Source organism: Monodelphis domestica, chromosome 1 (assembly GCF_027887165.1).
Source record: "Monodelphis domestica isolate mMonDom1 chromosome 1, mMonDom1.pri, whole genome shotgun sequence".
NCBI classification, from domain to species: domain Eukaryota; kingdom Metazoa; phylum Chordata; class Mammalia; order Didelphimorphia; family Didelphidae; genus Monodelphis; species Monodelphis domestica.
This window is the reverse complement of record NC_077227.1, coordinates 409,217,444-409,243,005: the sequence shown is the minus strand read 5'-3', so window position 1 is coordinate 409,243,005 and position 25,562 is coordinate 409,217,444. Positions and strand designations below refer to the sequence as shown.

At 40.1% G+C, this 25,562-nt stretch overlaps 1 long non-coding RNA gene across 1 annotated transcript; it reads left to right on the top strand.

Annotated features, from left to right (window-relative positions):
• Positions 1–8,605: 8,605 nt before the first annotated feature.
• Positions 8,606–24,226, top strand: LOC103094022 (uncharacterized). The gene is made up of 3 exons (XR_008915236.1): positions 8,606–9,284; positions 9,375–9,501; positions 22,320–24,226. It is a non-coding gene; the product is annotated as an uncharacterized LOC103094022 (long non-coding RNA).
• The last annotated feature ends 1,336 nt before the right edge of the window (positions 24,227–25,562 follow it).

The following is a 25,562-nucleotide window of genomic DNA, read 5'->3' as shown; positions in this document are numbered from 1 at the left end:
AGTCGACTGTTACACAGAGTTTTTTCCCCAAAGTTAGCTGAAAGGTTTACAATGCTGAATATTTTCCCTGACAGGCAGGTGAAGTCAATAAAAGGATCAATGCAATTAAAAGATATCCTTGTAATATAGCCATGCTTTTAAGTTCCTGCTTGAAAAATCTTTCTTTTTTCCTTCTTGTCTCTCCCTCCTACTCTCCAATCCGCCCACGTGGAGCCCAATCCGCCCATGTGGAGCCAATACCCCGTTTGTTACCAGCTGGTAGAAATGAGTTGTGAGTAATGAGCGGATCTGCTCCAAGGCTAGAGTTTGTTGGGCAGGCAGGTCACCAGGTGATTGCAATCTAGGTTGAATCAGGGGGGCCAGGTGAGCAAGAGAGAACACCGGGGTGGGCAGGGCCAGGAGAGCAGGCACCAGGTGAGAATGAAGAGGCCAGGACAGGAGCCAGAGCCGGAGTGGGCCACCGGGGTGGGCAGGTGAGCTGCAATCGGGTCAAACAGCAAACCGGTCTGGAGCGGATGGCTGCAGGCAGACAGGGAGAAGCGGCTGAGCTGGGTGGGAGGGAAGGGCTCAAGAAAGTCTGAAGTGGATGGTTGCTGGCAGGAGCTGATCAAGATGGTTTTCTAAAAAAGCATCTTGGAGAAACTTGGCTTAAAAAAATTTCTAGGCAGTAGCTATTAAAGGCTGAACTAAAGATCAGTAAAGAAAAGAATCAGAAGATTGAGATATTTTGTTTTCCCGAAGTGGTCTCCAAACTGTAAAGATTAAAATTTAGGGGATACTAAGGCAGGTAGAAATTAGTTTCTTTCTGCATGAGGTATTATATTTTTAGAGGTTTATTAAAGGTTAAGGATTAAAGAAAATACAAGCAAGAGAAGCACGTGCTAGGTGGGCCATGAGGCCCACCCAAATTTCACTCACATCATGAGACGCGTCTGTTTGCCAGCAGAGACAGGAAGAGAAGAGACTCTGCCGTGGGCGGATACCCTTTAAATAATGATTTGCTCTCTGCCCAGGTGAGAATTCAGTGATATTACAAAGCATTTTGGGGAAGATGAGCAAGGACTTCTGGGGATTGAAGTCCTGGATTCAAGTCCATTTTTACATAATACAGTAGGTTTAGTTATTGATGTTTCATGATTTTCTCTAGCTCTGTTCAGCAGCATATGAATGGGGGTCTCTCATGATTTCTTCAACTTCTAATGCTTGCTCTCTAATTACTTTATATTCATTTTGCATTTATTCTATCTACTTTTTATAGGTGTATAAGGGGAATAGGAGGCTACCTTTCTCTTCATGTATATATATGCCAACATATATGCATATACATACATACTTTTGGAAAGCAGCCTCTTTCCCTATTATGTCACTTTGTTTTACATCATCAATCAGTGACCTGGAAGTCATTTATCATTGAGATTTGCAAATATAAACAAACCCTCAGATAAAGGAAGTTGAAACCAATGAGAAGGAAACTGATCCCATAGGCACTGCTCCTCTGGGCAGTGTCAGACAAATTAAGGAACTATGGTTGGTTCCTCAGACATGACATGTGACTATTGGGTGGAGAAAACTGCTCTCTCTCTCTGTCTCTCTCTCTCTCATAAAGCTTGTAACCTGAAGGAATCCCTGTTGGTGGTGAGCTTCAATACATCAAACACCAAATAGGGTAGTAAGCTAATTAACTCTTTCCTACATTTCCCTCTCTTTACTATCACTACTTTGATGTAAAAAAAAGCTACTAAAGCTACCAGCAGTCTCATAATTTAATTTTAGCCATTACAATAACACTCATCTGTATATATTGACTGGGTTCAAGGATGGAAATGGATAGACATGCATTCTGAACCACATCTCTGTAAAGCAGGAGAAGGGCTCCCCCAGTAATGTCAGCATGCTATCTGGGAAAGGGACTGGCAAAGTTCAGGATTGCTGAGGCTGGGCTGTCTCTCTCCCAGTCTTTAAAAAGAACACTGAATTATACTTATACCTGCCACTCTTCAAATATCACTAATCTAAAGGCTCATAAGGAAATCCATTTCCCTGATCACTCTTGGAAGAGAGGGGTTCATTTTTAGATTATTATACAAAAGACTATCACAAATAGTGATTGGCTAGTCTGTTCATTTGTCTAAGCAAGTCAGCAAGTAGAAATCAGAGAAGTTTTATGGATTAAAGAATATCAGAAATACATCAGAGTAAATGAGCTCTTCAGTTGGGAGCAAGCTGAGCTCTAAGGAGAGACGGGATGATCTCCCCCACAGGAAGTCCTCTCTAAGCAGTCTGTAGAGCTATAAGCACTGCACATCAAAGAACATGATGAGTGAGTCTGGCTCCCGTACACATTCATAGTTCTGAGGGTTCCTCTCAGTCTCTGACTCTTTCTATCTATTTGTCTTTCTGTCTCTGTCTCTCTCTTGGCTTCAAGTTTTATATGGGATTTTACTTCAATTATCTCATTACCTCCCAGAAACCTCCCATAACCTGCCCAGTTTTTGATAAAATAGACTGGAAACCTGACTGGCTTGGCCAAAAACTGTTATGATTAAAACAGTTGAGGGGGAAAGAGAAGGGATTAAGGAATGGTGAAGTGGAAGGAGAGAGAGAGTTGACCAATGGTGAGTGAAAGTCTGTTTAGCTCTCCCTCTCTCCCACCCTAAACATACAAGAGGGGTATCCCTGTGATGAAATTTGAGCAGGAATGGAAAGAGACCATTGCCCAGACAAGAGGCTTCTGTGGGTTGGGGAATGGACATTTCCCAGGGCTTTGCTAGTTCCTGAGGCCCACAAAACATCCTGTGAACACAGTCCTGTCAGGGAACGGCTGAATGGCTGCCAGCTCTGGATTTTGCTCTGACCAAAGCTTGTGTAGATAGCCTTTCCCAATTCCCTCTTGGTTTACTTTTATTCTTCTTTTCTTATCCTCTAGAGAGACAACCTTAATCTGACTGATTTACTCACAAAGGGTGGTTTATTGATCAAGGAAACAAGGGAGGGATAGGAATGAGGGATTAGGAAACCCTACGAGACACCCAAGCAGTTTATGCCCTCTCTGCTAAACCAGCCAAGTCAAATGGTTGTGGCTTCTGAGGCCTTTTCTTCCTTTATCTCAAATCTCTCTACTAGACTACACTAAAACAGAACACTAGTGTCTTTCTTGGGAAGGCACAGGTCGGGACAGGTCTTTGGGGTGACCCACATGAGGCTTTGGGGTTGATCGCCCCTCAGCAGCAGATGTTCGTATCTCTGCACCAGTGATTTCAGGAAACTTTCTGATTCTTCAGTGCAAAGGGAAATGGAGACAGATCTTGGGACTCTCAGGTTTTGGGGTCGTGACCCCAGATCTTCCACTCCCATCTCCCTCAGAGTCCAGAGAGCAAAAGACCCCGTTCTCAGATCCATTTCCCATAAACCTCCTGCTCCTTTCACCTATTCCCTTCTACCTGTCACTCCTGTCCCTGGGTCCAACATTCCAAATGATCCCTCACTGTGCCAAGCTCCTTCCTAGAGAAAGAAGACTGAAATCTAGGTCTCTGTTAATTCCAAGTACAGTTATTCCTTCCATGGCACAGGTGTTAGGGGCATGTACCCCACATGATTTTGAAAATTTGTGTAAAGTTTTTTGGAACTTCCTTTGTGACTTAATGCAACATCTCTAGGCAGCACCAAATTCCTCTGTTCCTTCTCTGGTTCACCACCCCTGGCCCAGCCCCATTGAGGAGGGTAATAAATGCTGGAGCTCCAACCCAGAGCACACAGGGTACTCCCTCACGTCTCCATTAGCCTTGCTGGCCCTCTATCCAGGGGACAGCAGCCATGAAGCTCCTTCTGGCCTTTGCCATTATCTCATTTCTGGCACAGACAACCCAAGGTAACCTGGAACTCTCTTGAGGGAAGAAAGAGAGCTGGGACTGGGTCACACTGGAGTCATTGCAGGTGCTCATTGACAGTCCATGGGATGAGGGTCAGGGCCATCAGGGAACATGGAAATACACCTACAAAGAGCAGAGATGCCCCTTGGGATCCCTAGAGGTCCCTACAGACCAACATTTTGTCCTTCAGGGGGACTTGGGGTTTCAGGGGAGGGCAGCATTTTTTGGTATTAGACAGTGTGGTGAGTTAGAAAGAACAATGGATATGGAGCTAGAAGACTTGTGTGCAAAGGAAGACTTTATCCCCTTTGTGACTTTGGGCCTAGCCTTGTTCCCATCAGTAAAAGGAGAAGGGTTGGACAAGAGCTTTTGTAAGGTCACATAAGCTCTGTTTTTCTACAGAAGGGTAGTGTAGAGTCAGTGCCAGACATCCTCATTTAAGAATGAAAAAACAAAAACTCTTCTTTAAAGTAGTTCGATTTCCAGCCTGCACCCCACCAGCTATAAGTTAATTCTTGAATGTAGGAAGTAGAACCAGGTTTTTTTACTCTTTCTAAGAAGGCCTTGTGGAAATTACTTTGGTCTAGTGTTCTGGGGCAGAGTGAACACAGTGACATCCTGCTTCATTCCTTTTGGGATTTTTAATACAGTGTCTTCATCTGTCCAACCTGAAGGGTCCAGTAAACCACAAGGAGTTGGCCTAGGCAACAGAGCCAAGTCGACACTTTCCACAGGACTAGTGAGGGTCTGTCCCAGGATGGGAACAGAAGGAATGATGCTAATGGGAAAGAGAGCTGTAGACAAGGGAACGGCAGGAGACAAAGATGATTCTGAGCTTTTGAGGCTGAATGACTAGGTGATGGTGGTGCCTTGAGCAGATATAAGGAAGTCAGGAGAGCCAACTGGCTCACAGGGAAGATGAAGAACTTGGTTGTAGATGCATTGTGTCTGAAGAATTGGTAGGGTGCTACAAGTGTGAGCCTGGAAAAGGAGATAGGGATTGAGGGGAGTCATCCACATCAAGATGAAAAGGGAAGAGTGAATTAGAAAGTGTGAAGAAATGAAAGCTTTAGGATATGCCCAAATATTGGGAAGCAGAAGGAGGAGGAACCAAACCCAAGAAAGAGGACTGGCCAATGAGTCAGAGAGTGAGCTAGGAAATGTAATGATCCCAGAAGCAAAGCAGATGATCACAGTTTCAAGATGAAGACTATAAGCCTTATTATGAAAGAGACTACAATAGTCAAGGAGAATCAAGAGGAAGAAAGGCGCTGGGTCTGAGAAGGAGGGGTTCTCTCATTAATGGCCATTAGAATAGCTTTTTACTCCAAATCGCAATACAACTTACCAATGAAAATCTCTGATTGCTCAGGAAAGTGGTTTAGTTCCAAGTTGTCTTGGCTGAGCAGATGTTTTAAAATCCTGCCTCACATGCCTATGAGACAGAGGAATGAACGTGATAGAGTAAGCAAGTATATTATGCTTTCTAGGTCAGACTCACCTCCCTGAGCTCCTGTTCTTTCCCTCACATACTCTGGGGCTTCTAATGAGGAATTAGCAGAATTAGAGATCATAGAATCAGATTTAGAACTGGCCATTAAGCGCAACCCCTAATACTTTCCTACAGATGAGGAAACTGAGGCTCAGGGAGTGATGCTGACTTGCCCAAGGTCACATAGGTAGTGCCAGATGTAGGTCCTGAACCCATGTCTTCTGACTCCAGAGCAGATCCTTCTCCCATACCTTGCTGCCTCCCTTAGAGCAGAAAAGCTTAGATTTCTTTCAATGCTGAAAAGTACTTAGAAATTATCTTGTTTAACACTTCCCACTTCATTTTACAGATGAGGAAATTGAGGCCTAGAGAGGGTAAGTATATTTTGTCAAATCAGAGTATGAAAAAGCTGCTGTTTGAGCCCAGCCAGTCATTTAACTTTTTTCTTTTTTAAACTCTTTCCTTCTGTCTTAGAATCAATATTAAGTACGTTTCCAAGACAGAAGGACAGTAAGAGCTAGGCAACTGGGGTGAAGTGACTTGGCCAGGGTGACACAGCTAGGAAGTTCCTGAGGTCACATTTGAAGCCAGGACCTCCCACCTCTAGGCCTGGCTCTCTATTTGCTGGGCCCCCTAGCTGCCTTTCTTTTGACTCTTGATTCTTTCCACTACACCATCTAGACCAGGGCTCCAACTGACAGCCTTTCCTGTTATCTTCCTCCCACCATCCCCAAATTGGTTCAGGGGAAGAAATCATTTTATTGGGAATCTCTGCCCACAACCCCATTTACCATACAAAAAAAGGAGTCCATCTTCTGGGAATGGAGCAGCTAGGTGGTTATAGTGACTGGTCCCAGGCAGGAGAACTGGATTTTAAATGTGTCCTCATCCACTCACTAGCTGTGTCACCCTGGCCAAGTCACTTAACCCTCTTTGCCTCCATTTTCTCACCTGTAAAATGAGCCAGAGAGGGAAGTGGCAAACCATTCCAGTGTCTTTGCCAAGAGAACCCCAAATGGGCTCACTAAGAGTGGGACCAACAGGACAACTTAACACCATCTTCTGGAGATGTTCTTTCTAAACTTAAGGCCGAGCAGATATTAAAAATCCTCTTTTGTGTTTCCTGGGGACAGATGGTCTAGTTAAGATATCAAAATAGTCCTCTCCATCATCTCACCTGCTCTGGGGCTTCTGGGGATAGATGGGAAGGGGCTTGGAGTGAAATGGGCAGCCCCAAGCTGCCCCCTACACTGACAGCTTCTTGAGGGTACATACAGTGTTGTTTTTCCTCTTTGTGTCCCACTGGGACTGAATTTGGGGCTCTGCTCAATTAAAGCCCTTAAATATGTTTGTAAGATAGAGTGACCCAAAACTGACTCATTCTTCTGATGGATGGCATTAAATTGCAGAAGTTAAATAAAAGAACAACAATTACAAATGGTTACAGATGGAGTTAGTATAAAATTCTTCTGGATTTTTTAAAGTCACTCTTTGAAAAGTTATGAGGGCAGACAAAACTCCAGTCAATGTTAGTACCATGCTATCAAACCTAAAGGACACAATATTTTTTTCTCTTGTGGTGGTGGTGTTTACTCTTGTCGGACTGGTTTCGTTGGCAAGCGTACCAGACTGGGTACCATTTTCTTCTCTGGCTCATTTTACAGAGGAGGAAAGGGAGGCAAATGGCGTTTTAAGTGACTTGCCCAGGATCACGCAACTAGTCGATGTTTGAGGCCGGATTTGAACTCAGGAAGCTGAGTCTTCCAGCACTCTATCCACTTTCTTTATCTTAACAACCCCAAATTAAATGTTTTGGTAGAGGAGGGCAGAGAAAACATCCTTTGTCATGAGGGGCGTTGGGGTATTTGTGGTGGAGTCTCTGTGACAAAAGAAATTGAACTAATACGTTTTTTAAAAAGCACACTCTGAAAACATTTCCCCAAAGCAGCTCTCCTCCCTTAAGATGCTGCCAAGTGCTGGCTAAAATCACAGGAGCGTGAAGCCGAGTGATGTCGAATATTGCACATTGATATACGATCACTGATTCTTCCGCTTGAGCAAAGCTTCATTTGCTCTGTATGTGCAGCTCTATATGTACTTGGCACAGGGGGAGATATTGAGATGAGTAATTCCACTGAAGGAATTTCTTCCTTTGGGGAGCTAACAGGAGGGGACTCGGTGGGTGCACAGATAACTAAACAAAATGTCATAATTGCATCAGTGGGGGTACAAAGTGCTATGTGAGGCCAAGGCAGAGGAGAGGAGCCAAAGACTAATAAAATCAGGCAGAGGGGAGCAGGAAAGAGAGTGACTCAGTTTGGTAGGAAGGCAGATAGTGTAACGGGGATTAGGAGAGGCTTCACACTTTTATTTTTTTGCCCAGGCCTGCCATTTCACTGGTTTAAGGAACCAGCTTAGGTCCTGCAACTCTGACAGGGCTGCCCCAGGCACTGAGGTGTTAAATGAATTGGGCTGGAGAGCTGGAAAGGGTCATACAGCCAAACTGTGTCCACACAAATAGACCTGATGCCAAGCTCCATACTCCCAATGACTCTCTCTTTATCCACTGCTCCCATTTGCCTTTTCTTTTGAGATCAGGCTAGGAAGGTAGGCGATGCCAGCTTAGGAAACCCCCAGAAGGCCAGGCTTCAGAGTCCCCCAGTAGGCCATAGGGAGCCATTGAAAAGGTACGACCCAAGGAGGGACATGACCCAGTCTGTGCTTAGGGCAGGTTGGTTTTGCTGCCTCTGCTGTCTGGGTCGGGGTCAGGGAAGATCTTCTGTACTATTTAAGTTGAGTCTTAAAGGACAGATGGCATCTGATGGGCTGACTTTGGAGAGAGTCTAGGCATAGGAAACACTGTGAGTCAAGCTGAGGCAGAAAAGTCATGAAGAGATGGCATCAAATGTAGCCCAATTCAGTGGAGCTTAGCACGCATGGAGACGAGCAGTGGGACAGAAGGCTCGAAAAGGAGAGCTGTAGGAGGCTTTGAAAACCAGGCAAAGGAGCCTGGACATTAAGAAGTAGGCAATGGGGAGCCCGCAGATCACCAGGGGGAAGTGATCAGAGCTGGACAGGAGGAAGAGCTGGCACCAGGTGTAGGATCATTAAGGTGTGCCTACTACTTTGAAATTGCATTTGTGCAGGGGCAGCTGGGTGGTATAAAGTGCTGGGATCTGGATCAGGTAAGAACTGAGTTTGAAACCTTACTAGCTATATGGCTGCAGGCAAGTCACTTGACAACTCTAAGCCTCACTTTACTCATCTGTAAAATACTCACATTTTTACCCTCACCGAGTCGTGGTGAGAATCAAATGAAATAGTATAAATGAAGTGCTTTGCAAACAAAGAACTAGATACTTGTTCCTTATGACCATTAATATTTTACTCAGATGTCTTCGTAAGCTATATAGGGGATCCTAGTCTCCTGACAGGGACACCATTTGGGTGGGGCCTTTGGCAGGTGCTACCCGACAATTATACAAGATTTGCCTCTTTTTGTACTCCAGCAGGGAGAAATAACAGGCATTATGACCTCACTAGCTCATTTTTCTATCAGGCTTTACTTTACAAAACTAGTGTCCTGCAGCTGCCCTAGGAAGCAGGGAGTGTGGATGTTTTGACAGATGAGAGAACTGAGATCCAGAGTGGTTACAAAGAATTATGGAGCTGGAAGGGACCCTAGAGGTCTATGCAGCCCAGTCTCATTCTACTGATAAAGGGCAGGAGGTTCTGAGTGGGGGGAGGTGACTTACTCAAGGTCCCCCAAAACCTTAGCAGCAAAATTATTCCTAAGGCTCTGCCCGATGACTTTTAGTCCATTGTGGTCCTCATTACAGCCATCTTAAGTAAGTCCTCCTTGGCAGCGGGCACTACATGTCTGTATGATGGAGAAATCTTAAAGGAAGAGAAATGGATTTTGGGTAAGTTAGAGTAGGGTTGGTCAGGGGGGGCTTCTAAGGGGAGGTGAGACTTGAGTTGGAAAGATGATCAAGGGTCAATTTTGTCAACAGAAGTTGGGGGTACATTCCAGGAAGGAGGGGACTATGGAGAACAGAATGAACCGAAGCCTGGAGGCAGGAACAGACAGTATGTTCCTTCTAAATGGAGAATAACAGCGTAGGAATGTGATTCCTATCAGTGAGTAGACTGGGGAGGTGGAGGTGGGAGAGGAAAGGAGGCTTCAGTCAGGACCAGAGCTGAACCCAACTGTCTCTTTGGCACTTGTCCCTTGTATATTGTGACTTTCACTTGGGGGTTCTGGTTCCCAGGGTGTGGTACATCTTCTTGCTGGGATGATGAGCTGGGATCTAAGAAGGCTTTGCACACTACCAAGCTCCTTGTAAAATGAGGCAGTTTGGGGCAGTGCAAAGAGGACTGAGTCTGGAGTAAGGAGACCTGGCTTCTGTTTCAGCTCTGCCATTTCTACCTGTCTGATTGTGGTCAAGTAACTTCCCCTTTGTGATGTTAGTTGTTGCCATTTTTTGAATGAGGAGGCTGGATCAGATGAACTCTAAGTCCTTTCTAGCTCTACATCTTTGATCCAATGAATTCATTCCCAGTCGAATATTGCCACAACTGAGGCAACGAGTGGAAGAAGTTGGAGTCAGTAGGAGTTTGGGTTTAAATCTCACCTTTAATAGACACACTTGACATTGGACTCTCACTCCCACCATTCTTCAAAGTCATCAATTATATCTTCCTTATCAAATCCAATTACCTTTCTTCTTTGCCTTCTTTGATGCATTTGACACTATTTACTATTAGCTTTTACTTCAGTTTCTTGATATTCTGAGCAGATGTTTCTTTTTTCCTGGTTTCTGCCTATTGATTAAACTGCCTCTGACTGGTTTTGACTAAACCATCATCTTTGACATCATTTGTCTTCCTTTGTGGCTACTCTTTTTCTATTTTCATTGTAGATTTTCCTCAGGATTATGAGCTTCTGCACTTGGTTCTTATGCTATAGGCACTCCTTTTTGAGAAGCTCATTCTTTCCTATGGCTTCAAATTTTGGTTTAATTGAACATTTACTGAACATCTACAGTAATGAAAGCTTACATTTGTATAGAGCTTTATGGTTTACAAAAAGCTTTTCTTGACACTTTATCACCCCTATTTTGTGGACAAGGAAATTAAGGCTCCAAATGAAGAAGAGATGGGCCCCAAATCACATGGTGAGTGAATGCTGGAAATGGAATTCCAACCTAGGCTTCCTGACCCCAAGTCCATCATTTTTCATTTCTGAACCTCTTGTCTTTTTGTCATCTGAAAGCCATGGGTCATTGTAGGGAAGACCAAGAAGTATAAAACATAGTTCTCCTCTCAAGATGCTTAGAGTCTATGAGTCAAATACATGTTGGCATGTAATTAGAGCAAGAGAAAGACTGTGATTAGTGTCCTATGTCTTCTCCCTGCCTTAAGTCTCTCCCTACTTCTATCCATCAATCCAGTCAGCTATCAAATTAATCTTCTTAAAACTCAGATTTAATCATGTTGCCCCCTACTCAGTGAACTCTAGTGGCTCCCTATAACCTCCAGGATTATATAAAAATAATCTGTTGGTGTTCAAAGCCTTTTATAACCTCATTCCCTTCTACTTTTCCAGTCTTGTTACATCTCACACCCCCTCATATATTCTTCCATTAAGTGACACTGGACTCCTTACTGTTCTGCAAACAAGTAATTTCATCTCCTGATTTCTCCCATGCCTAGAACAAACTCTTCTTCATTATCTCTACATCCTGGGTTTCCTAATTCCTTTAAATCACAGCTAAACTCCCCCCGCTTCTATGAGAAGTCTTTTCTAGTCAGCCTTTTTCTTAGCACTTTTTGCCTTTCTTGTAGCTTTAGTGTTTAACATAGTGCCTGACATGCAGTAACTACTAAAAAAATGCTCATTAATTGGGCCAAGTGAACAACAAAGTGCTGAATTAGACATTTTCTTTCATTGCCATTACTTCTCAAATATTTTCAATTAAAAAAAAAGAATTTATTGACCAAAGATAAAGCAAATCGTGCTATCTCCATAATTTATCTAGGACACCCTAATATCTAAAATAAGGTTAGAAAATACTCCAAACAACCATCAACTGATCCTCATTGACCCTGAGCTCAGTCAGCATCCTCCCCAATTCTATCAGTACTGACACTGAGGCAGCAATAGCAGGCTTACAACTCAACCCACACCCTGATCCCTACCCATCTTCCTCCTTCAAGTGCTGTGGGAACCACTGCCCCATGCTCTAGAAATTTTCCCTGGTTGCCACAGCCAATGCTACAAGAATTTGAATTGCAGGTACCAGGATGGACAGTCCTGCCAGAGCTGGGCCAATAACCCAGTTGTACCAGCTCTGCAAAGCTTTTAACTGCCAGTGCCTGGCCAAAGAACTAAGAAACAGAGGGAGCAAGGCAGACTGAGAGAAGAAGGAATCAGAAAGTAAACAATAGTGGGAAATAAAGGCAGAAAACAGACCAAAATTACCAAAGATGTCGGGAAGAGAAAAACTCAAACAATTGAATCATAAACAGAGAAATCAGTAGGAAAAACTGTAGCAACAGAAAGAAATATGACCTCTAGATCCAGTAAATGAGTGTAGGGTTCTATAAATAAATACTATAAAACAAAGAAAAGTGATCCAGCATTTGAAGAGGACTGTGGAATTTAAGAACATGGAACCACAGTACATTGTTTATAAGTGGTTCAAAACAGAAATGAGAATTATGAGAGCAGAATTTATGACTTGCACAGCAAAAATAATGGGCAGAATAGAAAAACTGGGCTAATGGGAAATCTCCCCAAGGAAACAAAAGAGAGAACAATATGAAGGAAATAATTGAAGTGCCCAAAACTAATACACATTGAAAAAGAAATAACAATGGAAAAAATTTAGAGGTTGCTTCCAGGAAAAACAACAATAACAACAAGAATAACTAAGATTGTGGTTAAATTTAACAATTCAATTCAGAAACAACATGTACCAGTGAACTGGAGAAAGATATTTAAATACAAAGAAAAGAACTTTGAATAATACCAGACTATTCTGAACCCAATAGTAAACATTGGAGGGAATAGAATAATGTGTTCCTAAGTGTAATGGAACTCAAGATGCTGCCCAGATGACCTACCCTGCAAATCTGAACTTAACCAGACATGAAAAATGATGTACATTGAATAATAAATAGATGTTTGGAACATTTTTTTTGAAAGAAAACCAGAACTGAATAAATTAATTGCTTCTTGAACACTCAAAGCAACAGAAATGCAAAAGAGTGAATAAAACACAGCCAGCAAGGCCAGCAATTACAACAGCAAGATCTGTAAGAGACTCCTAAATGTACACAAAAAGACTGGGGTGAAGGTGGGACTTTGGTAGAGATAATAATAATGAAGAGGCAGACAGGGAGGTCTTATGAGCAGAACTTGGTAACACTCTGCCTACAGGTGAATCAATACTCTTTTGATGGGACTACATTGCAACATGGGGAGGAGACATAAAAAGGAGAGGGACAGGGAGACAGAAAGAATGTGTGGTGTGCTAAGCTCCCATTAAAGACTAGCAATGAAGGCAATGTGACCTTTGTGGTCCTAGAAAGAGAAGAGCCTATAGGAAAGTGAATGAGGAGGTGGAAGAAGGATTAAAAAGGGGGGGGGGGAAGGAAGAAAGACTTGCTTTAATGCTGGGAGGAGATTCCATTGATGAGTGGTCTTCTGGGGAAAGAGAGATGGAGATCTTGTGTTGGATATGGCCTCAAGGATTTAGTGGTTGATAAGTCTACTCATTCTAATTTGGGAAGGGTGGTCTTGGAACCCTTTGGGGCAACTGGTACCTGAGGGAGTAGAAGAGCTTGGAAACTGGAAAGAGATTTTAGGCAAATGTTGGGAAAATGAGATAACCAAGGTGGGATATAGGTCATTGATGGGTGGTGGGAAAGAGACCTTTCTCATGGAGCAATGTTTTTGCTGACATGCATAATAACTGGTATTGTTGAAGAGTCAGATACAATAGAAAAGCAGAAACCATGGGGCAAGCACTACAAAGCAGTGGCAGAAACTGCTTAGTGGGAAGAGCATAGAATGGATACCTTAGAAACTTTGAGTACATTAGGAATACAGGGTCATAAATCACAAAAACAAGGGTCTGACAAAAAGACAAAGAGAGGATGGATAATAAAGAGCGTGAGAGAAAACATTTATAAAAAGTGAAATGACAAATACAACAACAATGATGACTAAGAAATAGAACTAGTTATGTAGATGAGAAAAATGAATTTATTTGATTAACTGAGGGGGAAAAGCAAGAAAGAATTACAAAATTTAAAAAGTAGAAAAAAGAAAAAAAGGACCCAAAAAGTGAAACTCAAAAAAGAAAGGGGTAACATATAAGAGTAGGTGATCTGAAGAGAGAGGAATAGAGTCAGTGGAAATAAGGCTCAAAAAAATATCAAGGTAAAGTAACTGAAGCAACATAGTACTATAGTACATAGTGCAGGAGAAGGGGCAGAGAGGGGAATCCTAACTTGAAAAAACCCCCTCCGATATTAGAGACAAGGGGAGGAAAACATAAACCAAACTCTAATTGCTTGAAATATGAATGAATAAAACAATCCAATAAAATGAAAAAGAGAGACAGGTTGGATAAGAAAAGAAAATCCCCATATCTGTTGCTAATAAGAAACATGTGTTAAAAACAAAGACACAGACTAAAACTGAGTAGATGGAAAAAATTTAGTATACATAAAATGAAAACAAAAAAGCAGGAATTGCAATCATGCTATCTAACAGAACAAAAACAAACATTAAAAATTAAATGGGATAAATAAGAAAACTATATTACAATGAAAGAAACAATGGAGAAAAATAAATATCATTAATAACAATTTCAAATGCTTAGCATCCATATTAATAAAGGAAACATCTGAGCTACAGGAAGACTTGGATAACATAATAGTGACAGAAAACTTCAATATCTCTGTATCTCAGCTTTGGATAAGTCTTATCCAAAGGTAAACAAAAGAGAAAATATGGAACTGAATAAACTGCTACACAAACTAGAGTTTAAAATGCATGACATATTTTACAAGGTACAGCAAAACATTTTACATATTTCTCAGTACCTGTGAATCTTAAACACTACTCAGACTGTACCTTAGAAAATTTGATTTAAACTATTCCCTTATTGTAACAATGGAGATACTTAATCAGGAATGTATTGGGAACTTTTAAAATTACTCCACCCTACTCAGACAGTGCCATAGGGGAAGATAAAGTTGTAAACTCTTGATTGAACAGTGAAAGTCCTTAACTCATACCTTATAGTAAAGCTAGAACCTTAAACTAGGTCTATTTTTAGATCAAATACAAAAAGGTGTTAAGTACCTGTAAAGGTTAAATTAATCACAAAAAGATCAAGTGACTTACAAAAAGCAAGCTGAACAAAGAGGTGTGAAGTACTCAGAAGATATAATCTAACCATAGAAGGTGAGAACCAAATTAGATGAGAACTAAAAATGGGCAGTTCTGGGGAAAAAAAAAAACGTGTCTACTGTAATTAGTAGACGTGAAAATTTAGGGGAGGTGACATAAGAGAAATTTTCTTTAAAAGGAAGGGGTAAAAAGTCAGTTGAGGTAATTAAATTTAGAGAGCAATTCAGTTCAGAGTGGAGGGAAAAGCTCAATTGGAGTTCAGAAGATTCAGTGGAGGACTGGAGCTTGCTTGGAGACGGTCTTGTGGTAAGTAATAAGACTGACGCACTCTCCCTTAGGCTCAGAGAGGCCACTTTGGCCTAGACCTTTTTCTACTATTTGGCTCAGCCTGAGCCAGAGCAGTTTAAATTATTTCTCTCTGTCTCTTTCTCTCTCTCTCTCTCTCTCTCCTTCCCTTAATTCTTTCTCTCTTTATTAATTAAAATCTCCATAAATCCCAGATGACTTGGGTATTTTCATATTTGGGAATTTCCCATGGTGACCACTTATTTAGATATTAAGTCAAAACACTAAAATTATCCTTACAGTTTTGGCATTTACACACCACATGGAACTTTTACAAAACCTGACCCTGAATATCAAAATCAATAGAGATTTTGAAAACAAATATTAAAAGGCAGAAAGGGTTAATCTATTCTTTATAGACCATAATGCAATAAAAATAGAAACATCTTCAGGGAAAATATGCAAAAAAACACATAGACCCAAATGGAGACCTAACGATGAAACCCTAAATTATCAGTGACTCAAAGAAAAAATCAGAGAAAAAATTAATAATTATGTAAGATAAAATTATAATGATGAAACAGCATACCAAAGCTTCTGTGATGCAGCTAAAGCAGGTCTTGGTGGAGAGGAGGGGATAAAATACTTACAAATTATACATTAACAAAATAGAAAAAGAAAGGATTAATGAACTAAAAATGCATTCAAAAATTAGAAATCCAACAAATAAACCCCTCAAAAAGCACAAAAGAAGAGCTATTAAAAAGTAGAAGGGAAACAGAGGAATTGGAAACAAAAGAGATGGAATCATCAATAAACCTAAAAGGTGATTCTTCAGACTAATTGATAGACTAACCTTAGATAATCTGATTAAAAAGAAGAGAGAAGAAAATACATAAAATTACAAACTAATAAATTAAAATTGTACTATGATTAGAAGAAATAAAAAAATCATTAGAACAAGTTATGCACAGTTATATGCTAAAATAATTAAGAACATAAAAGTGAATATCTTCAAACACATAAAATGCACCATGTTAGAAGATGAGATAGAGATCTTAAATAACCCAAACTTAAAAAAGGAAATAGATCTAGTCATAAAGGAACTGTTAAAGCAGGGAGGGAGTGTGTATATGTTATTAAATTTTCATGGTTGGACCTGAATAATTTTTAATTGGTGGTTGCCAGGGATTTAATTTCTAAATCCCAAAATGAATTACTTAAGTAAATGGAATTTAGTAGTAGTTTATTTTACAATACAGGGAAGATATTAAGGTTGAGAGAAAAGGGGAGAGAGAGAGGGAGAGGGAGCTCTGACTTTCTCAGAGCCAGGTAGAATTCTTTTTTTTTTTCATGTTCGCAATTTATTTTTATAATTGCATATACTCAATTTTTTATCTTAGGCATGAGGATCCAGGTTAATTCTCATAATAATCTTTTTTTAAGAATATTTTATTTGATCATTTCCAAGCATTATTCATTAAAGGCAAGGATCATTTTCTTTTCCTCCCCCCCCCCCACAAACCCCATAGCGGATCCGTGATTCCACTGGGTATCACATATGTTCTTGATTCAAACCCATTGCCATGTTGTTAATATTTGCATTAGAGTTTCGTTTAGAGTCTCTCCTCTGTCATGTCCCCTCAATAGCTGTGGTCAGGCAGTTGTTTTTCCTCGGGGTTTCTACTCCCACAGTTTTTCCTCTGCTTATGGATAGTGTTTTTTCTCCTAGATCCCTGCAGATTGTTCAGGGACATTACACCTCCACTAATGGAGAAGTCCATTACATTAGATTATACCACAGTGTATTGGTCTCTGTGTACAATGTTCTCCTGGTTCTGCTCCTCTCGCTCTGCATCAGTTCCTGGAGGTTGTTCCAGTCTCCATGGAATTCCTCCACTTTATTATTCCTTTTTGCACAATAGTATTCCATCACCAACATATACCACAACTTGTTCAGCCATTCCCCAATTGAACGGCATCCCCTCTTTTTCCAATTTTTGGCCACCAAAAAGAGCGCAGCTATGAATATTCTTGTAAAAGTCTTTTTCCCCATTATCTCTTTGGGGTACAAACCCAGCAGTGCTATGGCTGGATCAACGGGTAGACATTCTTTTATCACCCTTTGGGCATAGTTCCAAATTGCCCTCCAGAATGGTTGGATCAATTCACAACTCCACCATCAATGAATTAATGTCCCTACTTTGCCACATCCCCTCCAGCATTCATTACTTTCCTTTGCTTTCATGTTAGCCAATCTGCTAGGTGTGAGGTGATACCTCAGAGTTGTTTTGATTTGCATCTCTCTGATTATAAGAGATTTAGACCAATGTAACAAAAATCAGAAGGGAAACAACAAATTGGGGAAAAATCTTCATAGAAACCTCTGAGAAAGGTTTAATTACTCAAATTTATAAAGAGCTAAATCAATTGTACAAAAAATCAAGCCATTCTCCAATTGATAAATGGGCAAGGGACATGGATAGGCAGTTCTCAGATAACGAAATCAAAACTATTAATAAGCATATGAAGAAGTGTTCTAAATCTCTTATAATCAGAGAGATGCAAATCAAAACAACTCTGAGGTATCACCTCATACCTAACAGATTGGCAAACATGATAGCAAAGGAAAGTCATGAACGCTGGAGGGGATGTGGCAAAGTAGGGACATTAATTCATTGATGGTGGGAGTTGTGAACTGATCCAACCATTCTGGAGGGCAATTTGGAACTATGCCCAAAGGGCGACAAAAGAATGTCTACTCTTTGATCCAGCCATAGCACTGCTAGGTCTGTACCCCAAAGAGAAAATGGACAAAAGGACTTGTACAAAAATATTCATAGCTGCACTCTTTGTGCAGCTTTGGCCAACTTTGGCCAAAAACTGGAAAAAGAGGGGATGCCCATCAATTGGGGAATGGCTGAGCAAATTGTGGTATATGTTGGTGATAGAATACTATTGTGCTAAAAGGAATAATAAAGTGGAGGAATTCCATGGAGACTGGAACAACCTCCAGGAACTGATGCAGAGCGAGAGGAGCAGAACCAGGAGAACATTGTACACAGAGACTAATACACTGTGGTATAATCTAATGTAATGGACTTCTCCATTACTGGAGGTGTAATGTCCCTGAATAATCTGCAGGGATCTAGGAGAAAAAATACCATTCATAAGCAGAGGATAAACTGTGGGAGTAGAAACACCGAGGAAAAGCAACTGCCTGACCACAGCTGTTGAGGGGACATGACAGAGGAGAGACTCTAAACGAAACTCTAATGCAAATATTAACAACATGGCAATGGGTTTGAATCAAGAACACATGTGATACCCAGTGGAATCACGCGTCGGATATGGGGTTGTGGGGGGGAGGAAAAGAAAATGAACTTTGTCTTTAATGAATAACGCTTGGAAATGATCAAATAAAATATTATAAAATTTAAAAAAAAATAAGAGATTTAGAACACTTCTTCATGTGCTTATTAATAGTTTTGATTTCTTTATCTGAGAACTGCCTATCCATGTCCCTTGCCCATTTATCAATTGGAGAATGGCTTGATGTTTTGTACAATTGATTTAGCTCTTTATAAATATGAGTAATTAAACCTTTGTCAGAGGTTTCTATGAAGATTTTTTCCCAATTTGTTGTTTCCCTTCTGATTTTAGTTACATTGGTTTTGTTTGTACAAAAGCTTTTTAATTTGATGTAGTCGAAATTATTTATTTTACATTTTGTGATTCTTTCTATGTATTGCTTGGTTTTAAAATCTTTCCCCTCCCAAAGGTCTGACATGTATACTATTCTGTGTTTAACCAATTTACTTACGGTTTCCTTCTTTATGTTTAAGTCATTCACCCATTTTGAATTTATCTTGGTGTAGGGTGTGAGGTGTTGATCAATTCCTAATCTCTCCCACACTGTCTTCCAATTTTCCCAGCAGTTTTTATCAAATAGTGGATTTTTGTCTCAAAAACTGGGATCTTTGGGTTTATCATATATTGTCTTGCTGAGGTCGCTTGCCCCCAGTCTATTCCACTGATACTCCTTTCTGTCTCTTAGCCAGTACCAAATTGTTTTGATGACTGCTGCTTTGTAATATAGTTTGAGGTCTGGGATTGCAGGGCCCCCATCATTTGTGTTTTTTTTTCATTATTTCCCTGGATATCCTTGATCCTTTGTTATTCCAAATGAACTTTGTTATGGTTTTTTTCTAAATCAGTAAAGAAATTTTTTGGGAGTTCAATGGGTATGGCACTAAATAGATAAATAAGTTTGGGTAGGATGTTCATTTTTATTATATTGGCTCATCCTATCCATGAGCAGTTAGTGTTTTTTCCAATTGCTCAAATCTACTTTTAGTTGTGTGGAGAGTGTTTTGTAGTTGTGTTCATATAGTTCCTGTGTTTGTCTCGGGAGATAGATTCCTAGGTATTTTATTTTGTCTAAGGTGATTTTGAATGGGATTTCTCTTTCTAGTTTTGCTGCTGAGCTGTGTTGGAGATATATAGAAATGCTGATGACTTATGCGGGTTTATTTTGTATCCTGCAACTTTGCTAGAGTTGTTGATTATTTCAATTAGCTTTTTGGTTGAATCTCTAGGATTCTTTAAGTAGACCATGATGTCATCCGCAAAGAGTGATAACTTGGTCTCTTCCTTGCCTATTTTGATGCTTTCAATTTCTTTTTCTTCTCTAATTGATACTGCTAGTGTTTCTAGTACAATGTCAAATAGTAGAGGTGATAATGGGCATCCTTGTTTCCCTCCTGATTTTATTGGGAATGCATCTAGTTTATCCCCATTGCAGATGATATTAGCTGATGGTTTTAGATATATACTGTTTATTATTTTTAGGAACGATCCTTCTATTCCTATGCTTTCTAGTGTTTTTAATAGGAATGGATGTTGTATTTTATCAAAGTTTTTTTCTGCATCTGTTGAGATAATCATGTGTTTCTTGTTGGTTTGCTTGTTGATGTGGTCAATTATGTGCATGGTTTTCCTAATATTGAACCAGCCCTGCATCCCTGGTATAAATCCTACTTGATCATGGTGGATGACCCTTCTGATCACTTGCTGGAGTCTTTTTGCTAGTATCCTACTTAAGATTTTTGCATCTATATTCATTAGGGAGATTAGTCTATAATTTTCTTTCTCTGTTTTTGACCTGCCTGGTTTTAGAATCAGTACCATGTTTGTGTCATAAAAGGAGTTTGGTAGAACTCCCTCTTTGCTTATTATGTCAAATAGTTTGTATAGTATTGGGATTAACTGTTCTCTGAAAGTTTGATAGAATTCACTTGTGAATCCATCGGGTCCAGGGGATTTATTCTTAGGGAGTTCTTTGATGCCCTGTTGGATTTCATTTTCTAATATGGGATTATTTAAGAATTCTATTTCTTCTTCTGTTAGTCTAGGCAGTTTGTATTTTTGTATATATTCATCCATATCACCCAAATTGGTGTGTTTATTGTCATATAATTGGGCAAAGTAATTTTTAATGATTGCCTTAATTTCTTCTTCATCGGAGGTGCTATCCCCCTTTTCATCTTTGATGCTGTTAAGTTGCTTTTCTTCTTTCCTTTTTTTAATTAGATTGACCAGTACTTTGTCTATTTTGTTTGTTTTTTCAAAGTACCAGCTTCTTGTCTTATTTATTAAATCAATAGTTCTATCACTTTCTATTTTATTAATTTCTCCCTTAGTTTTTAGGATTTCTAGTTTTGTTTTCTGCTGAGGGGTTTTAATTTGATCTCTTTCAAGATTTTTTATTTACATTTCCAATTGATTGATCTCTGCTCTCCCTACTTTGTAAATATATGCACTCAGGGATATGAATTTACCTCTGATTACTGCTTTGGCTGCATCCCAAAAGGTTTGAAAGGATGTCTCACTGTTGTCATTTTCCTCAATGAAATTATTGTTTCTATGATTTCTTCTCTAATTAAATGATTTTGGAGTATCATATTGTTTAATTTCCAATTAGTTTTTTATTTGGTTTTCCACGTACTATTACTGATCATTATTTTTATTGCCATGTGATATGAAAAGGCTGCATTTATTATTTCTGCTTTTCTGCATTTGTATGCCATGTTTCTGTGACCTAATGTATGGTCAATCTTTGTGAATGTGCCATGTGGTGCTGAGAGGTAGGTGTATTCCTTTTTGTCCCTATTTATTTTTCTCCATATGTCTATTAATTCTAATTTTTCTAAGATTTCATTCACTTCTTTTATCTCTTTCTTATTATTTTTTGATTTGATTTATCTAAATTTGATAATGGTTGGTTCAAGTCTCCCACTAATATGGTTTTACTGTCTATTTCTTCCTTCAATTCTCCTAGTTTCTCCATTAGAAATTTGGGTGCTATATTATTTGGTGCATATATGTTGATTAGTGATATTTCCTCATTATCTAAATTCCCTTTTAACAGGATGTAATTACCTTCCCTATCCCTTTTAATCAGGTCTATTTTTGCTTTGGCTTTGTCAGATATCATGATTGCAACTCCTGCCTTCTTTCTGTCAGTTGAGGCCCAGAAGGTCTAACTCCATCCTTTAATTCTGACCTTGTGGGTGTCTATCCACCTCATGTGTGTTTCTTGGAGACAACATATGGTAGGGTTTTGGATTCTAATCCATTCTGCTATTCGTCTACATTTTATGGGTGAGTTCATCCCATTCACATTCAAAGTTATGATTGTCACTTGTGGACTCCATGGCATTTTGATATCCTTCCCTAATTCTAACCTTTCTTCTTCAGCTCTAACTTTTTAATCCAGTGATTTATTTTAAATCAGTCCCCCTTGTCCCCTCCCTTGATATGTTTCCCTTTTTAGTCCCTCCCCCTCCTCCCTCTCTTTCCCTCCCCTTTTGTTTTCCCTCTCCCCCTCCCCCCCTTGGTTTTCCCTTCTCCCTACCCTTGTTGGGTAAGATAGAATTCAAGATCCCAATGGATCTGGATGTTCTTCCCTCTCAGAGTTGATTTCCCTGAGAGTAAGGTTTAAGTAAAAACTCTCTTCCTCTCCTTCTTATAGGAGTTTTCTTCCCCTTCCCTTCCCATGTGAATCTTTGTGTGAGAAAGATTATTCTATTTGGTCTTTCTTTTCCCCCTATTTACACATTACATTTTCCCCACATATCAATATACATAGATTGATATAAATATAGTCCTTATAAAAGAGAGTTTGAATAAAAGAAAAAGATAACATTTTTCTCCTTTTCCCTTTCCTTCATATTTACCTTTTCAGAGCCGCGGCCTCTCCCCCTCAGAGAGCTGGGTCTTCGGAAACAACAGTAACCCTCAGGGCTGGCAAAAGGACCCCAGGGCCAGCTATTCTGAAAGCCACACCCTGAAAATCACCTGACCCAGTCGAGGGGGCAACCAGACAGCAGGGAAACAGAGAGAGACCGGGGAGCTCGTAACCCCCTGGCTGGATCCTTCCATCAGAATCTCAGTTCAACCCAGGGAAAGCTAATCTTCTTATCAGGAGCCCTGGCCCTGAGCTCAGGGAAGCCTCAGCCCCTCCTCCTCAGAGAGCAGGGTCTTCGGGAACAACAGTAACCCTCAGGGCTGGCAAAATGACCCCAGGGCCGGCTATTCAGAAGGCCACTTCCTGAAAACAACCTGACCCAGTCGAGGGGGCACCCAGACAGCAGGGAAACAGAGAGACGGGGGGGGAGCTTATAACCCCCTGGCTGGATCCCTCCATTACAGTCTCAGGTCCCTGCCTCAGGGCACATTCAATTCAACCCAGGGACACACCAGCAATTCCTGGCTTCCCCAGGAAGACAGAACAACAACTTCATAGAAAGGACAATCTGCCTGGGGCTAAAACCTCTGAACACCAGACAGAGATAAGAAAATCTAATCCTCCACACTCAGATAGAGATGGCAAACTACACTGACACACAAAAGCCCCCAAATTCCAAAAGAAACGAGAAGAAGGGGGCAATTTTGGACACATTTTATGGAGCAAAAATACAAAACACAGAGGAGATAGAAGAGGAAACACAAGCAAATGCTCCGAAACCTTCCAAAGGAAATGGAAACTCTCCACAAACCCATGAAGAATTTGAATCAGAAATGATCAAAAAGATGGAAGCCTTCTGGGAGGAAAAGTGGGAAATAATGCAAAAGAAATTCATGCATCTACAAAACCAGTTTGACCAAACTGAAAAAGAAAACCAGGCCTTAAAACAAGAACTAATAAAGCAAAACCAAAAGGCCAAGAAATTATAAGAGAACATAAAATATCTCACTGACAAGGTGACAGATTTGGAAAATAGAGGGAGAAGAGATAATTTAAGAATAATTGGACTTCCAGAAAAGCCAGAAATAAACAGCAAACTCGACATTGTAATACAAGATATGATCAAAGAAAATTGCCCAGAGATTCTAGAACAAGGGGGCAATACAGCCACTGACAGAGCTCGCAGCACACCCTCTACACTAAACCCCCAAAAGACAACTCCCAGGAATGTAATTGCCAAATTCCAAAGCTCTCAAACAAAAGAAAAAATTCTACAAGAAGCCAGAAAAAGACAATTTAGATATAAAGGAATGCCAATCAGGGTCACACAAGACCTTGCAAGTTCTACTCTGAATGATCGTAAGGCATGGAACATGATTTTCAGAAAGGCAAGAGAGCTGGGTCTTCAACCAAGAATCAGCTACCCATCAAAACTGACTATATACTTCCAAGGGAAAGTATGGGCATTCAATAAAATAGAAGACTTCCAAGTTTTTGCAAAGAAAAGACCAGAGTTCTGTGGAAAGTTCGATATCAAAAATCAAAGAGCATGGAATACCTGAAAAGGTAAATATGAAGGAAAGGGAAAAGGAGAAAAATGTTATCATTTTCTTTTATTCAAACTCTCTTTTATAAGGACTATATTTATATCAATCTATGTATACTAACATGTGGGGGAAATGTAATGTGTAAATAGGGGGAAAAGAAAGACCAAATAGAATAATCTTTCTCACACAAAGATTCACATGGGAAGGGAAGGGGAAGAAAACTCCTATAAGGAGAGGAAGAGAGTTTTTACTTAAACCTTACTCTCAGGGAAATCAACTCTGAGAGGGAAGAACATCCAGATCCATTGGGATCTTGAATTCTATCTTACCCAACAAGGGTAGGGAGAAGGGAAAACCAAGGGGGGGAGGGGGAGAGGGAAAACAAAAGGGGAGGGAAAGAGAGGGAGGAGGGGGAGGGACTAAAAAGGGAAACATATCAAGGGAGGGGATAAGGGGTACTGATTTAAAGTAAATCACTGGACTAAAGGGTAGAGCTGAAGAAAAAAAGGTTAGAATTAGGGAAGGTTATCAAAATGCCATGGAGTCCACAAGTGACAGTCATAACTTTGAATGTGAATGGGATGAACTCACCCATAAAATGTAGACGAATAGCAGAATGGATTAGAATCCAAAACCCTACCATATGTTGTCTTCAAGAAACACACATGAGGTGGGTAGACACCCACAAGGTCAGAATTAAAGGATGGAGTTAGACCTTCTGGGCCTCAACTGACAGAAAGAAGGCAGGAGTGGTAATCATGATATCTGACAAAGCCAAAGCAAAACTAGACCTGATTAAAAGGGATAGGGAAGGTAATTATATTTTGTTAAAAGGGAATTTAGATAATGAGGAAATATCACTAATCAACATGTATGCACCAAATAATATAGCACCCAAATTTCTAATGGAGAAACTAGGAGAATTGAAGGAAGAAATAGACAGTAAAACCATATTAGTGGGAGACTTAAACCAACCATTATCAAATTTAGATAAATCAAATCAAAAAATAAATAAGAAAGAGGTAAAAGAAGTGAATGAAATCTTAGAAAAATTAGAATTAATAGACATATGGAGAAAAATAAATCGAGATAAAAAGGAATACACCTACCTCTCAGCACCACATGGCACATTCACAAAAATTGACCATACATTAGGTCACAGAAACATAGCACACAAATGCAGAAAAGCAGAAATAATAAATGCAGCCTTCTCAGATCACAAGGCAATAAAAATAATGATCAGTAATGGTACATGGAAAACCAAATCAAAAACTAACTGGAAATTAAACAATATGATACTCCATAATCATTTAGTTAGAGAAGAAATCATAGAAACAATTAATAATTTCATCGAGGAAAATGACACCAGTGAGACATCCTTTCAAACCTTTTGGGATGCAGCCAAAGCGGTAATCAGAGGTAAATCAACTTGGCTGGATCTCTGGGGATGATATGGTATATGAAATTTAGAAGTTATCCCCAAACATGAATAAATTTGTGATAAGACTACATCAGTAAAATGAGTTCCTCTATCTGAGTCAATACTGGCTGGTAGGCCAAAATGGGGAATAATTTCTTTTAAAAGAACTTTGACAACAAAAGAAGATGTGGCCCAAGCAGTAGGGAATGCTTCAGTCTAACTGGTCAGCTGATCAACTATGACCAGACAAAATTTATACTCTCCAGCTTTCAG